The following is a 17,786-nucleotide window of genomic DNA, read 5'->3' on the forward strand; positions in this document are numbered from 1 at the left end:
ACCAGAGAGAGATTCAAAGCAAGCTTGGGGAATGTCTGAATTCGATCAGAAAGCGGGGAAATGGATTTTGATCCAGCTTGGGAATGTTGAATTCGATAGAGCAAGCTTGGGGAAATGTTGAATTCGATCAAGAGCAAGCTTGGGGAATGTTATTTGAGTCAGAAAAGGATGTTGATATTATAGGTAAAGCTAATACAAAACCTTCCAGAGAGCATATCCTACTGACTATCTCTTAGAAAAATATATAAACTATTGGAACCAAGATTTAAAAACAACTGACAGTTGGCACAAGATGGAGGGAAAGTTGAAGCATAACTAATTAAACAAAATGTAAACAAAATGTAACTTCATCCGTATAAACTAATGTATAGAATGGATTATACAAGACCAAACAAAATTCACAAAATCTACAACACAACGGCAAGTGGGTCCCAATCAACATTTCCCCAAGCTTGCTCTGATCGAATCAACATTTCGTGATTTGTAAGTTGCATGTATTTGAAACTATCTGCATTGGTCAGTCCAAAATGACTTTTTGAAATACATGTATATTCTGTTACCACGTTATGTTTTCTRTGCCTTTTAGTTTTCCATGTGGACCAATTKATCAGTGAATTGTGAAAAGCTCTCCAAGGATTGTTCCAGAAGGTTGTGTTTGTAGGGAGTGATACTGGTTCATGTAGAATACGTTTCCTTCTCTTCTATATTGTTATAGTGTTCTTAACTATGAAGTTGATAATGTYCATGGCTTTATATTTTGAAAATAGACACGAGTTAGCAGAGTTARCCCATGTCATGTTCRTTCATTCTTCTACATGTTGCTTAACTTTCTAACTGTACAGAAGAACATCACATCAAAATGTCYGTYGGTAAGGAGGAAACAAACTCTCATACTGATAAGAACTACACTTCTGTTAAGTTMACAYCTGTCACCTTACCCTTCTCATGCAGATTTCTACTGGAAGCCTTGGAGGACCTAGACACAAGCCTGCGGAAACTACACTCGAGGCTATTCGTAGTACGAGGCCAGCCCACAGATGTCTTTCCAAGACTTTTCAAGGTGAGGAAATGTCAAATGAATGACCAAATCAGCTAGGATGACAAATKTGGTATGTGTAGATAGGCTGAAAAGCACTCAGACACATACACAGATCTCCACATCGCCCTTTGTCTCATTCGCAGCGCTGCACTTGCTCGCTGAGCTATAGCCTCTCTAACTGCTTTGGTAATGAGTTCACACACCACTTCAATATGTCAGATTGCTTATGATACCCAGATGCAATGGTATTAAACTCTAAATAAAGGGCACAGGCTGYCTGCTGTAAGTCATGTACACTTTCTTGCCCTCACTGTGCACCTGGGCAACGCCGTTAGTGTTGATATGATACACAACCATGTCAGTCCAAATTWGTTGAATTACAAGGCAGTTGTGTTTGTGCGTGCCTTCTGTGAACCGCTACCTGGTAACACCCAGACAGACGCCACTGTTGCAGTAGTCAGGATCGGGGTTCTGACTCAATAGTTAATGGATAAATGTTGGTGATGCTCCTAGTCTAGGTGGGGGTTTTCAGCATTTTATTCAGACGCATATTTGCATAAAATATTCCGGTACGGTCATTGACCTGTTTTTGAAAGGGCATGAATTAGCAAAGCAGTAACTCGGGGCTCGTCGTGGTACAAGCGCACAAACACACCCACAGGCAACACACGACATACACACAACACACCACACACACCACACACACACACACACACACACACACACACACACACACACACACACACACACACACACACACACACACACACACACACACACACACACACACACACACACACACACACACACACACAACAACTACACTCACTACACTACACACACTCATTACAGTTGTGTGCGGGTACATCAAAGCTGGGACCGAGAGACTGTTAACAGCTCTATCTCCAGGCTATCAGACTGTTAAAAACAGTCCCCACTACCTTAGTTACTGTTCTAGGCAAAACTGATGGCCGAATGTTAAAGAACGTCTAGACACTCGAGAGCACCCTTACCTGCCGATCTATAAATTATGTCTCCGTAATCTAGCATGGGTAGGMTGGTCATCTGAATCAGGGTTAGTTTGGCAGCTGGGGTGAAAGAGGAGTGCATTCGATAGAGGAAACAAAGTATAGATTTAACTTTAGCCTGCAGCATTGATATGTGCTGAGAGAAGGACAGTGCACCGTCAAGCCATACTCCCAAGTACCTGTATGAGGTGACTACCTGAAGCTCTAAACCCTCAGAGGTAGTAATCACACCTGTGGGAAGCGGGGCATTCTTCTTACCAAACCACATGACCTTTGTTTTGGAGGTGTTCAGAACAAGGTTAAGGGTAGAGAAAGCTTGTTGGACACTAAGAAAGCTTTGTTGTAGAGCATTTAGCACAACATCCGGGGAGGGGCCAGCTGAGTATAAGACTGTATCATCTGCATATAAATGGATGAGAGAACTTCCTACTGCCTGAGCTATGTTGTTGATGTAAATTGAAAAGAGCGTGGGGCCTAGGATTGAGCCTTGGGGAACTCCCTTGGTGACAGGCAGTGGCTGAGACAGCAGATTTTCTGACTTTATACACTGCACTCTTTGAGAGAGGTAGTTAGCAAACCAGGCCAAAGACCCATCAGAGACACCAATACTCCTTAGCCGGCCCACAAGAATGGAATGGTCTACCGTATCAAAAGCTTTGRCCAAGTCAATAAAAATAGCAGCACAATATTGCTTAGAATCAAGGGCAATGGTGACATCATTGAGGACCTTTAAGTTTGCAGTGACACATCCRTAACCTGAGCGGAAACCAGATTGCATACCCGAGAGAATAATATAGACATCAAGAAAGCCAGTTTGTTGATTGTTGACAAGTTTTTCCAACACTTTTGAGGAACAGGGCAAAATAGAAATAGGCATATAACAGTTAAGATCAGCTTGATCTCCCCCTTTAAATAAAGGACAAACTGTGGCTGCCTTCCAAGCAATGGGAACCTCCCAAGAAAGGAGAGACAGGTTAAAAAGGTCGGAGATAGGCTTGGCGATGATAGAGGCAGCAACCTTAAAGAGGAAAGGATCTAAACCATCTGACCCAGATGTTTTTTTGGGGTCAAGTTTCAGGAGCTCCTTTAGCACCTCGGACTCAGTGACTGCCTGCAGGGAGAAACTTTGTTGTGGGTCAGAGGCAAAAGAGAGAGAAGCATCAGGGATAGTCACATTAGAAGGGGTGGGAGATGAGGAAATGTTAGACGGGCAAGGAGGCATGGCTGAGTCAAATAGGAATCCTGACTTAATGAAGTGGTGATTAAAGAGCTCAGCCATGTGCTTCTTGTCAGTAACAACCACATCATCAACATTAAGGGACATGGGCAGCTGTGAGGAGGAGGGTTTATTCTCCAGGTCTTTAACCGTTTTCCAGAACTTCTTGGGGTTAGACCCACAGAGAGAGAACTGCTCCTTAAAGTAACTAACCTTGGCCTTACGGATAGCTTGAATGCACTTATTTCTAATTTGCCTGAACGTTAGCCAGTCAGCTTGAGTGTGCGTGTGCCGAGCATTTCGCCAAATGCATTTCTTGAGGTGGAGTAACTCTGCAAGATCAGTCGAACCAGGGGCTGAACCTGTTTTTAACTCTCATTTTCTTTATGGGGGCGTGTCTGTTATCAATACCACTGAAAAGATCAAAAAAGAAGGTCCAAGCGTCTTCAACAAAGGGTATCAAGCTGATTCCATACCATTTTACAGAGGCCAGTTCATGAAGGAAGGCTTGCTCATTAAAGTTTTTTAGCAAGCGTCTATGACAAATCAGGACAGGTCATTTCACTGAGCAGCCATTACGAACACAGGCTGTAAAACAGTGAGCACTAAGGTCATTACAGAAAACACCTGATCTAAGACCACTCTCTACCCCACCACCGAAATTACCCCACTTTCCCCCTCCAGGAGTGGAATGTCACCCGGCTGACCTTCGAGTACGACTCAGAGCCCTATGGGACAGAGCGCGATGCCACCATCCTGAAGATGGCACAGGACTTTGGCGTGGAGACCCGCGTCAGAAATTCCCACACACTCTMCAAACTGGCCAGGTCAGAGTTCATTTTATCTCCTCATGCCACCACTTAGCACCGCACCACCAGCTTGCTTAGTGGCAGAGCTCTGGGTTGAAGTTCCCCATTAGACACAGATCTAGGATCAGCTTACCATCCCCGCAACTTAACTGTAACAATTTGGAGGGGAATGCTAGACTGACCTCAGATCAGTGTTTAGGAGCATCTTAATCCACCCGTGCCGTCTGGAGGGGCTGCTCTCATCTGATATTAGTTGACTGTTTGTCTGTAGTGGTGTTTGCCTCCAACGAGGTCTGCCATTTTGTTGTTGATGTTTATAAACACAGATCAATATTAATTATTGGTCTGGCACTTTGAAATGCAGGACAGAGTTAACGAATATCGCCTCAGCATTTATCCAAGCCAAAACAGASAACTACAGGGATAGAAATGCCCTWTAATATGTCTGATTGACTCTGTTCACKTCTTTGGGATGGAGTTTGTAAAAGTAACAGTTGGCCTAATTGAGTGWCTTTGACAGTTTTGCACAGCTGTGYTCCTCACTGCATCATTTCCTGGGAGCTCTATCTGCTGGTATCGCGTTTCCTTCTACTGAGAAAAGATGGATGCAATACAAGCTGACAAGGTCTGAATTGCAGGCAAGTCTTTTGTATTGACATCTCTGTTGCCTCCAGTGTCTCCAGTGGATTGTGACTAAAAAAAAACAGTGTGTGTCTGAATGGTTGAGTGGAGTGGCATGTTTCTCTCAGAGATGCATACTGCCACATGAGAGTAAGTCCAACCGGTGTCGGCGATATGACATGGGCATTTACATAAGTATTCATACCCCTGAGTCAATACATGTTAGAATCACCTTTGGAGTCTTTCTGGGTAAGTGTATAAGAGCTTTGCACACCCGTATTGGGTTGGGTCTGGTGATGAGGGGAGATTCAGGCTGATAGTGGGTCTGGTGGAGAGAAGGAAGAGCGAGGAGGAAGAGTACTATAGGAAATGTTGATGGGGAAGAAATTGTAGTTACAGTATTGGGAAGTATTCAGACCCCTGACTTTTTCCACATTTTGTTGTGTTACAGCCTTATTCTAAAATAGATAAAAATTTTTTTCCCCTCATCAATCTACAGACAATACCCATAATAACAAACAAAAACAGGTTTTAGAAATGGAAATATCACATTTACATAAGTATTCAGACCCTTTACTCAGTACTTTGTTGAAGCACTTTTGGCAGCGATTACAGCCTCGAGTCTTCTTGGGTATGATACTACAAGCTTGGCAGACCTGTATTCGGGGAGTTTCTCCCATTTTTCCTTGCAGTGTCTCTCAATCTCTGTCAGGTTGGATGGGGAGCGTCGCTGCACAGCTATTTTCAGGTCTTCCAGAGATGTTAGATAGGCTTCAAGTCCGGGCTCTGGCTGGGCCACTCAAGGACATTCAGAGACTTGTCCCAAAGCCACTCCTGGGTTGTCTTTGGATGTGTGCTTAGGGTAGTTGTCCTGTTAGAAGGTGAACATTCGCCCCAGTCTGAGGTTCTGAGCGGTCTGGAGCAGGTTTTCGTTAAGGATCTCTCTGTACTTTTCTCCGTTCATCTTTGCCTCGATCCTGACGAGTCTCCCCACAGCATGGTGCTGCCACCACCATGCTTCACTGTAGGGATGGTGCCAGGTTTCCTCCAGACGTTATGATTCAGGCCAAAGAGTTCAATCTTGGTTTCATCAGACCAGAGAATCTTGTTTCTCATGGTCTGAGAGTCTTTAGGTGCCTTTTGGCAAACTCCAAGCCGGCCGCCATGTGCCTTTGATTGGTGGAGTGCTGCATCGATGGTTGTCCTTCTGGAAGGTTTCCTATCGCCACAGAGGAACTCTAGAGCTCTGTCAGAGTGACCATCGGGTTCTTGGTCACCTCCCTGACGAAGGCCCTTCTCCGATTGCTCAGTAGGGCCAGGCGGCCAGCTCTAGGAAGAGTCTTGGTGGTTCCAAACTTCTTCCATTTAAGAATGATGGAGGCTACTGTGTTCTTGGGGACCTTCAATGCTGCAGACATGTTTTGGTAGCCTTTCTCAGATCTGTGCCTCGACACAATCCTGTCTTGGAGCTCTAYGGATAATTCCTTCGACCTCATGGTGTGGTTTTTGCTCTGACATGCACTGTCAACTGTATGACCTTGTATAGACAGGTGTGTGCCTTTCCAATTCATGTCCAATCAATTGAATTTACCACAGGTGAACTCCAATCAAGTTATTAGAAACATCTCCAAGGATGATCAATGGAAACAGAATGCACCTGAGCTCAATTTCGAGTCTCATTGCAAAGGGTCTGAGTACTTTATGTCAAAAAGGTATTTCTGTATTTACATTTTTATAAATTTGCAAAAATGTCTAGTAATTTGTTTTCACTTTCATTATGGGGTGCTGTATGTGGAGGATTTGTTATAATATATGCATTTTAAAGTAACTAGCTATAATGTAACTAGTGCTAATGCTACCTACAGTACTAGTCAACAGTTTGGACACACCAACTCATTCCAGGGTTTTTCTTTATTTTAAAAAAAATACTATTTTCTACATTGTAGAATAATAGTGAAGAAATCACAACTATGAAATAACACATATGGAATCATGTAGTAACCATTTTTTTTAAACAAATCAATATATATTGTAGATTTCAGATTCTTCAAAGTAGCCACCCTTGCATGGCTGAGAGAAAGCCAAGAGTGTGCAAAGCTGTCATCAAGGCAAAGGGTGGCTACTTTGAAGAATCTGAAATATAAAATATATTTGGATTTGTTAAAAAAAGAAAAAAAAGTTACTACATGATTCCATATGTGTATTTCATAGTTTTGATGTCTTCACTATTATTCTGCAATGTAAAAAACAATAAAGAAAAACCCTGGAATGAGTAGGTGTGTCCAAACTTTTGACTGGAGCTGAATATTATAAAAAAATGTTTCTTTGCTGCTGTAGGTAGCATTAGCTAGCGCTAGTTAGCTGTACCTGTGCCAAAACTCTGGTATTTTTAATCCTACCACTTGTTTTCCATCTTAATTGTGAGCCAATTTTGTTTTATCATGCTCTCTCTGGTCTCTCTGCAGCAGACATATAGTGAGCAATATGTTTGGAACATAAAAGCGTAGTATTCGAATCACAATACATATAGAGTCGTGAGAATAGCAATACATTCATAACAGCACTTAAATATCGTGATAATATCGTGAGATCCATGGCAATTCCCAGTCCTAATGGGAAATGCTAGATGAGAGAAGATGTAGGGAGAGGGGAAGTTGTACTTCTCTTGTTGACGTGAAGGGAGACCCTGCCCACTGCAACAACAAAGTCAACCCTCGCATGACGTCTTTTGTCTTCCCTGTTGGTCCAGAACAAGCGCACACACACTGTCAATTACACAGTCTCATACCCAGCCTGATAATCTCCCCTTACTGGTTGTGAGAGATGATGACACTGTCACACTACACAACATGTGCTGAGGGGAGCTCTGCAGCAGTCAGCCATGGTGGACAGCATGTGCCTGCCTAGCGCCAGACAAGGCGGCTCGTCCTGTTAGAGCGGTGCACAGTGTTCCTGCTCTATCTATCTATAGCCCAATATCTTTCAGTCAGTTTTTCTTACTGCAATAGGACTTCTGAAAAAGATTGGTTTAGTCTGAGGTTTTCTCTGCTCTGTATATCTGATGAATTCCATTGCTCTCTTTCTCCATTCTCTGCATTTGAGTCTTTCGCTCTCTCTCTCATCAGATCGAGCATAAATTGGCTCTTAAGAACTCCAAAGCTTCTCATTTATAACGGTTAAGACTGTGTTTAATATAATGGAGAAGGGAGGGGTAGAGCCAGCCTGCATTACTGATACTTTTGTATAAGGGCTGCGGCAGTAAAGGTTGATCCTCCCTCCTCCATTATATTAAACACAGTCTAGGTTTGGACTTCTTAAGAGCCAATTTATGCTCGATCTGAAAATGTGATCAGAGGCGCCGTACTATGGATCGTTTGACACAATGGTGGAGCCTCCGGAGGCATGCAAAGGCCCAATCTAGTTCCATACCACATGCCTTACACCTCCCAAATGTTGTAACAATGTAGAGAGCTCCTGTATAGCTCCGCATTGACATGATTGGTTGACGGTAGGTGAGGGTGGCAGGTCCTGTATAAACAAACTCACTTCCTTGACAACATCCTTCACAACAGCTCTGCGCTGCTCAGCGATGCCCAGGAAGTATGAATGTCCTGACTTTTGCAGAGCCCTGTCACAGTAAATGCTGCACAGCCATTGAAGACATCTGATTGACCATGCAAAGGCCCTCATAAATACACACTGCTCAAACTGCCGTTTTTCAAAAGTATTTTTTTTCCTGTTCGAGTCCCAGAACATCAGTCATTCATCACGTACCTTGCAGAAAGCCTACAAGCCATCCGAGTCCCCCCAAAACACCTACAATAGATTACCAGGATTACATTTCCTYKGTAAGCTTTTTAGATGTCACAGGCACAGCTATTAGTAATCTGAATGTCYTGAAYTATGTTGACTTGTAAATGCTAGTCTGCTACTGCAGCCGTGCCGCTGGGCTAATTAAAAAACTGTGACCTTCAGTGATGCAGACTTTGGTATTAACTGTGATTACACGCTGGCACAGCACATGCTGCATCTGTTGTACTGAGGTAAACAACAAATTGATTCAAAACGTTTYCCTCTCCTRTGTGTGTCTGTGTGCACGCTTGATTCCCTCCGCCAAACTTCCTGTCCTCAGAACAGGACTGTCTGTTTACAAAAGGTTCCCTCTGGGTTTCATTATAACTCTTGGCTGCCATTGTGGCTCTGTGAAGGAATGAAGACGTGGCAGGGGCTGAGATGCCAGATGCCAGGAAATACTCTTAAAATGACTGTTTATCTACAGTACCAGTCAAAAGTATGGGCACACCTACTCATTCCAGGGTTTTTATTTATTTTTACTATTTTCTACATTGTAGAATAATTGTGTAGACATCAAAACTATGAAATAACACATGGAATCATGTAGTAACCAAAAAAGTGTTAAACAAATCAAAATATATTTTTGATATGAGATTCTTCCAAGTAACCACCCATTGCCTTGATGACAGCTTTGCACACTCTTGGAATCCTCTCAACCAGCTCAACAAGGTAGTCACCTGGAATGCATTTCAATTAACAGGTGTGCCTTGTTGAAAGTTAATTTGCGGAATTTCTTTCCTCCTTTAATGCGTGTGAGCCTATCAGTTGTGGACGGGTTGGTATACAGATGTCCCTATTTGGTAAAAGACCAATTCCATATTATGGCAAGAACAGCTCAAATAAGCAAAGAGAAACGACAGTCCATTACTTTAAGACATGAAGGTCAGTCAGTCAATCTGAAACATTTCAAGAAGTTTGAAAGTTTCTTCAATTGCAGTCGCAAAAACCATCAAACGCGATGATGAAACTGGCTCTCATGAGGACCGCCACAGGAAAGGAAGACCCAGAGTTACCTCTGCTGCAGAGGATAAGTTTATTATAATTAACTGCACCTCAGATTTCAGCCCAAATAAATGCTTCATGGAGTTCAAGTAACAAGACACATCTCAACATCAACTATTCAGTGGAGACTGTGTGAATCAGCCTTCATGGTTGAATTTCTGTAAAAGAAACCACTACTAAAGGACCAATAATAAGAAGAGACTTGCTTGGGCAAAGAAACATGAGCAATGGACATTAGACCGGTGGAAATCTGTCCTTTGGTCTGAGGAGTCCAAATTGAGATTTTGTGAGACAGAGTAGGTGACCGGATGATCTCCGCATGTGTGGCTCCCACCGTGAAGCATGGAGAGGAGATGTCATGTTGGGGGTGCTTTGCTGGTGACACTGTTGGTGATTTATTTAGAATTCATGACACACTTAACCAGTATGGCTACCACAGCATTCTGCAGCGGTACGCCATCCCATCTGGTTTGCGCTTAGTGGGACTATCATTTGTTTTTCAACAGGACAATAACCCAACAACACTCCAGGCTGTGTAAGGGCTATTTTACCCAAGAAGGAGAGTGATGGAGTGCTGCATCAGATGACCTGACCTCCACAATCACCCGACCTCAACCCAATTTAGATGGTTTGGGATGAGGTGACCGCAGAGTGAAGGAAAACAGCAAGTGTGGGAACTCCTTGTGGGAACTCCTTCAAGACTGTTGGAAAAGCTGTCATCAACGCAAAGGGTGGCTACTTTTGAAGAATCTAAAATCTAAAATATATTTAAATTTGTTTAACACTTTCTTTGGGTACTACATGAATACATAGTTTGATGTATTCACTATTACTCTACAATGTAGAAAACAGTAAAAAATAAGAAGAACCCTGGAATGAGTAGGTGTCCAAACTTTTGACTGTACTGTACATTTTGGGGAAAAGGACTGGAACAGACTCTGGTCTGTCCCCCTCCTTACGGGAACAGACTCTGGTCTGTCCCCTCCTCTTACGGGAACAGATTCTGGTCTGTCCCCCTCCTTACGGAACAGATCTGGTCTGTCCCCCTCCTTACGGCAACAGACTCTGGTCTGTCCCCCTCCTTACGGGAACAGACTCTGGTCTGTCCCCCTCCTTACGGGAACAGACTCTGGTCTGTCCCCCTCCTTATGAATCCAGGATGTGGCCTTTTGTTAAAAATCTTAGAGGCAAAAACGGATCMGAAAAAATCTAATTCAGACGAGGGCTTTMCTTTGAAAAAGTTATATCAGCAGCTCAGAGCAATGAAGCAGTACCTCCCATTAATATTCATTATAGCACACTGTAGCAAAACTTCTGCAACGAAAAGTTCAGGTAGTCCCTCCCTGTTTCAGTCCATTTTCTTCCATTGGGTACAGTAACTAATGAATACGACCTGGTTAGTGAACAGCTGTGGTTTCTCTGTTCTAGGATCATTGAGATGAACAACGACATGCCCTCGCTGACCTTCAAGCGCTTCCAGGCCATCGTCCAGCGGCTGGAGCTGCCCATGAAGCCCCTCCCCACTGTCACCCGACAACAGATGGACTGCTGCCAGACAGGTATCGCGGCCAATCACGATGAGCGTTACGGAGTGCCCTCCCTCGATGAACTAGGTGAGGGACGTGTGTGTGTGTGTGTTGGTATCTCTCAACATCATCTGCTAGTGATGATAAATCGGTTTGATTTTGAATGGAATTAATTAGACTTTTTTTTTATCAGGCAGGTTTTAAGAATCATGGCTTGGGTCCTGCTGCGTGGAGGGGAGGGGAGACTGAGGCACTGGAGAGACTGAACAATCATATGGACAAAAAGGTGAGTCACCTGATCTGGGTGTATCCAGGCCTGGCATAGTGACCAGTCAGCCAAGGCTCCCTGGCCACCTCTATCACAAACACTGAAGATGAAGTTAGTGTGGATGCTTCTTCAAGTACTTTTCCTTATGATCAACCTACAYTATGTTTTTGTAGACACACATAGAGGTATAGCTCATTTGCCATCATGGCTAGTCACATGTGAAGGTTGGTCCACCACACATCGGACTGGTAGCCTAGTAATTAGAGCGTTGGACTTGTAACCGAAAGGTTGCAAGATCGAATCCCTGAGCTGACAAGGTAGAAATCTGTCGTAATCTGATGATGATGATTAGCTGTGTGTTAGAGCAGGGCTGCAGCAAAGACCTGCACACCCAAAGACTCCCAGAGGAGGGTTAGTTTTCACCATCTAACCAGACTCTCAGATGAGGGTCTATCTCTCTCTATCTGCTCATTACTGGGGTATCTTCATTAGGAACCAAACGGGGAGGGACCTACCTGAATTTGTCCAATACAAACTAGTTCTCATTTTCGATTATTTTTTACCAAAAAAGAGGCGTGGTGACCGCTTTGTTATTGTTTCAGTTAAGTACTCTAACTTTAATAATGTATCTCTATTTGTTACAAGTGTTGAGGAGGGGTGTGTCTGTGTGTCTGTGTGTTCTGTGTGGTGGTGTTGTGTGTGTGTGTGTGTGTGTGTGTGTGGGTGTTGTGTGTGTGTGTGTGTGTGTGTGTGTTGTGTGTTGTGTGTGTGTGTTTGTGTGTGTGTGTGTGGTGTGTGGTGTGGTGCTTTTTGTGTTTGAGCATTGGTTTAGGCCTAGGTGACTGGGTCACGTCTAGATGGGATACGGCTTTTGTCAAATTGATGTCAAAGTTGAAATGTTTTGCATTTTAGCTAACCCTTACCCTTTTCCTAACCTTAACCTAATTCTCCTAACCTTAACCTAATTCTCCTAACCTTAACCTAATTCTCCCTTACCTGCTAGAAGAGTCCATTTTGACAAAGCTGTATCCCTTCTGGACAACCAGGTGACTGGTTGAATAGTGTTATATTTCTATATGTGATGTATTGCAGGTGTTTGAGGAGCTGCTCCTGGATGCAGACTGGAGTGTGAACGCAGGCAGCTGGAGGTGGCTCTCCTGCAGCTCCTTCTTCCAGCAGTTCTTCCACTGCTACTGTCCTGTAGGCTTCGGCCGGAGGACTGACCCCAGCGGAGACTACATTAGGTACACACAGAGCGCACACACAGGCTGTCCAATCCACACAGGCCCCTCTACAGTAGTGTACTTGACAGATTCATATCACAATGGAGACCGATCTCTCGTTGAACACCCGAGCAGAGCTGCCGTCAGTCAGATTCACCTGGTTGGGAAACTTTTTGACGGCTCGATATTTTTCCATCGGTCGACTGACAGGCGGTGATATGAATTGCTCTGTGTTGCATTGCTCTCCCCTTGAGCTAGTTTTTGGTTGTGTAACGTCATGTATTACATGGCTGGTAGCGTAACAGTCAGCTTTAGCCCTCATGCAACATCCAACATTAATGTGTGTGTGTGTGTGCGCGTCAAGACTCAGTCGCGCTTCTCTGATTCAGCCATGTTTTATATTATTACCAAGGATCTATTCTAGAAGTAACTCTGTCAGTAACATTGTTTTATTATTACCAAGGATCTATTCTAGAAGTAACATTGTTTATATTATTACCAAGGATCTATTCTAGAAGTAACTCTGTCAGTAACATTGTTTATATTATTACCAAGGATCTATTCTAGAAGTAACATTGTTTATATTATTACCAAGGATCAATTCTAGAAGTAACTCTGTCAGTAACATTATTTCCCATCATCCCCTCTTGTGGCTGTGTTAACAGGGTCAAAGCTGCACCAATGATGATGATGGGTGTTTTGTGGGTGGAACTAGAATTGCCCATGTTGTGTATGATGTCATTTCAGGAGGTATATACCCAAGCTGAAGGACTACCCTAACCGGTACATCCACGAGCCGTGGACGGCCCCCGACTCGGTGCAAAAGGCCACTAACTGTGTGGTGGGGATGGACTACCCCAGACCCATGCTCAACATATGATGAAGCCGGTCTACAACACGCTGTCCAGCTACAAGGGTCTCAGTGAGTTCACACACACACACTCAGTCACAGATAGGGGTGAGGGTTGTAAGGTAGCCAAGGTGCCAGACGCCAGGAACACTGTAGGCCAGGTTTTAGGAGGGACTGAACATTACCCCTTTCTTGTATATTTGTGCAGTTTCTATTTGTGAGTTGGTTATGTTAATGTACCCTTCTCTCTCTCAGGTTTACTTGGCTCCGTCTCCACAATCCAGGAGGAAGTGGAGTCGGCACTAATGACTGACAGCTCACAGACTCACGGCAACGTCAACGGTAAGTCACCTGATCATGTTTAGTCTCGCCGTCCTGTGATGTCATCATGTGACATCGTCGTGTCGCTACAAACACTGTTCGACTACTTCCTGTCCGACTACATGCCCAGGCAGTGCATTGCATCAACCAATGGTTGTGTGCAACGTCATCGACTGTGTAGTCGGGGCACCAGATTGTTACATCATATGATGTGGTTAGCTGATATGTTAAATACCTATCCAGTCTGCATTGTAGTCAGACTGGAACCTGACCAGTGACTAAGATGTGTGATTTGATTATTAGTGTCTGGGCTTGAACTGCTGTTTCCCCGATGCTCAAACGTTACACGCAATGTAGAAGACCTGGATAACCGTTATTAGAATTATGAAACAATTTGATGTAATTATTTATATAATGACCTCTTCTAAAATGTGAGCTTTGAAAGTGGGTTGTGATTGTGACGTGAGTGTAAAAGCTTTGGGATGTATGTGCTGCCACCTGATGGCTGTTCTGTGTAACATCTCTGCTTTGCTTAGACGGGGTAGGCAAACTTTTTGATGCGTCAAGGACCACATCGGGATTTATAAATCCAACGGAGGGCCGCACAGATGTGTTTGTCCAAATCAATTTGCGAGAAAGGGAAGTTATTTGAAAATATCAAGGCCCATTGCAATATCAAGGCCCATTATAATTTCTCTATACTTTATATCGCATTTTAGACGTTCAAGAGTGGCCTCGAATAAAACAATTTCTACCCCTTTTTCTCCCCAATTTTGTGATATCCAATTGGTAGTTAGTCTTGTCCCATCTCTACAAATCTCAGGAGAGGCGAAGGTCGAGAGCCATGCATCCTCCGAAACAAGACCCTGCCAAGCCACACTGCTTCTTGACACACTGCCCGCTTAACCCGGATGCCAGCCGCACCAATGTGTCAGAGGAAACGCCATCCAACTAGCGACCGAGTCAGCGCGCATACGCCCAGCCCGCCACAGGAGTCGCTAGAGCACGATGGGACAATGACATCCCGGCTGGCCAAACAATCCCCTAACGCGGACGTAGTTACGCCTGTAGCACTGTGATGCAGTGCCTTAGACCGCTGCGCTAATCAGGACCCCAATGATTATTCKATTTTTTTATTCAAACCTCCCACGGTCCGGTTTGAATTTTATCAGCCCACTAAACTGTAACTAACCTGCAGTCATTTCATATCTGAACCCAGCCCACTAAACTGTAACTGACCTGCAGTCATTTCATATCTGAACCTAGCTCACTAAACTGTAACTAACCTGCAGTCATTTCATATCTGAACCCAGCCCACTAACTGTAACTGACCTGCAGTCATTTCATATCTGAACCCAGCCCACTAAACTGTAACTAACCTGCAGTCATTTCATATCTGAACCCAGCCACTAAACTGTAACTGACCTGCAGTCATTTCATATCTGAACCCAGCCCACTAAACTGTAACTAACCTGCAGTCATTTCATATCTGAACCCAGCTCACTAAACTGTAACTGACCTGCAGTCATTTCATATCTGAACCCAGCCCACTAAACTGTAACTGAACCTGCAGTCATTTCATATCTGAACCCAGCCCACATAAACTGTAACTAACCTGGCTGAGTGTATTGCATACTGCATCCTAGCCACCTAACCCAGCAGAGGCCCTTGTGGTTCCAGACTCGTCCTCTCACTCCGGACAGCAAGACCGGACACCAGCGGGACCCTCGCCCCGGGAAGAGGGGCGCAGCCTCAACCTGCTGGAGCTAACAGAGTGGGGCCATCCATTGCTGCAGCTCAGCCCTTGTGGGGAGCTCCGACAGCTCCCAACAATAACACGTAAACACCACTTTTTTCCCCAGGGGTCTCTTGACAAAATAGTGGAACAACAGTGGCATTGTGCCTCCATGAATCATAAAAAGAAGTAAGTCCCATACAAAAATCATGTAAATGTTTTAGACGTCCTCTACTAGCAGACGGTAAGGATGTTACAGCAGTAGGCTGTCTCCTAAACCACTGGGCTTTGGGGAGGTGTTGGATCAGGCAGAACCTTCAGCTGTTGTCCCAAGCCTTGACATGAGAACATTAACAGGTCGTGGTCACAAAGCAAGACTGTGTGTGATCTACCAGAACCCACACATTAGATTAAACCGGACCTGACAGAATGCCCATTAGAACTTAATATTACGATTCCAAGGGGGTCATTTGATCTAGTGCTAAGGTGATTGTAGGTTGGTAAAACCAGAGATTTACCAGATACTCTGTTGAAAGGTGATGCAATTAGAAAATGGGAGGCATTGATGTTTGACAGAAGAGGATAAGATTGGAGTGTTGACCGTGAATTGCATCAGGAAACCTGTTTTGTATTCACCTACTCATCTTTCTTTTCCCAGACTGTTGACGCACCTGGACTCAACGCTGATTGGAGGGAGAGCCCTCCACACACAGTCCTGCGTCATTCCCTGTTTCACCTCGTCCGCGGGTCCATCGACTGTCAGTAGCCGCCATAAAAAACCTGCAGAAACACCCAGGCATCGAAACAAACCTCAGTTGGTAGTTAGATCTGCAGTAATGGTAGAACGATGTCCACCACCAAATACCATATGAACCTGTCACCAAGGCTTCAGTGCTAATAGGTGTTGATCAAGCTGTTTCTCTCAGTACATGCTGACATTTTCCTGCTGGGTTTTATTTAGACAATCAGTAACCGTTTTTATATTGACAAGAGTGTGATCAGTTCAGTCTCCAAGGTGTGTGTGTGTGTGTGTGTGTGTGTGTGTGTGTGTGTGTGTGTGTGTGTGTGTGTGTGTGTGTGTGTGTGTGTGTGTGTGTGTGTGTGTGTGTGTGTGTGTGTGTGTGTGTGTGTGTGTGTGTGTGTGTGTGTGTGTGTGTGTGTGGTGGGTTATATATTCTGTACTGGTTTGGGGCTAGGGAAGCCTCACCCTGCAGCTTTGTATCTTTGACACAGCGTATGAAGGGATCCTAATGGGTTATACTATATATGTGCCTCAGTTTGCACTTTGAGTATTTTGACTCACTTCCTCGTTTGTCAAAATAACGTCTCACAATATAGGCGGTGAACTGTCACTTTAAGTCTGCATAAAGCACTTTATTACATGTTCCATCACCATACTTGTTGAAACAGACTTGTTGGTGTGAGTATCTGTGCTGTACAGTTTTCTGTACACCATGAAGCAGTGTGGACCAGTAACAAAGACCTTTTTAACACTAATCGTACCGACCCAAACTGCTGGCTCTGAGCACATTGTCCTTTTCAGCATGGTGCCATCAAATTGGTGTGTTCATGACCAGGCCAGCTCAGTACAGCTTGGTTGGTCTCGGTCCAGTTCGGGTCAGTAGTGTGAAAAGCCTGTAACAGTGCTGTTGTTCCCAGTCCCCATATAGAGGTATCTGGCTACTTGTACCTGAGTATAACATGATCCATTAGCTCATTTAATCTTGTTTTTACTAACTACACACTTAACCTTTATCCTTAATTCTATCAATATTTCTGATTGAAATATTTTTTATTACTCTTCAATAGCACAAATCTTCCATATAGCAATTAAATTGTAATTCATATCACATGGTATCATTCAAGAAGACATGTATAGAGATTATTATATATATTTTCTCCCTAACTAATATTGGTATATTTTAGATATTCTCTTTCCATCATTGCTTCAATACTAGTCACTTCTCCATACAAATGAGTCAACACTAATCTCATGATCTGTTTCAGCAGTCTGACCCGTCCAATGTGTTTCTCCATTGTAACCCAAGTCACTTTGTCATACCATTTATCTTTCTCTTCTACCCTCATGGCTACTCATTTTACCTTTCTTCTTCTACCCCTCATGGCTACTCATTTTACCTTTCTTCTTCTACTCCTCATGGCTACTCCATTTTATCATTTCTTCTTCTACCCTCTCATGGCTACTCATTTTAACCTTTCTTCTTTCTACTCCCTCATGGCTACTCATTTTATCTTTCTTCTTCTACTCCTCCATGGCTACTCATTTTATCTT

At 43.8% G+C, this 17,786-nt stretch overlaps 1 pseudogene; it reads left to right on the plus strand.

Annotated features, from left to right (window-relative positions):
* LOC111982675 (cryptochrome-2-like) overlaps positions 1-16,159 on the plus strand; it is a 22,484-nt pseudogene extending 6,325 nt beyond the window's left edge.
* Positions 16,160-17,786: the final 1,627 nt, after the last annotated feature.

The sequence above is a fragment of the Salvelinus sp. IW2-2015 genome, linkage group LG22 (genome assembly GCF_002910315.2).
Source record: "Salvelinus sp. IW2-2015 linkage group LG22, ASM291031v2, whole genome shotgun sequence".
Taxonomy (NCBI): domain Eukaryota; kingdom Metazoa; phylum Chordata; class Actinopteri; order Salmoniformes; family Salmonidae; genus Salvelinus; species Salvelinus sp. IW2-2015.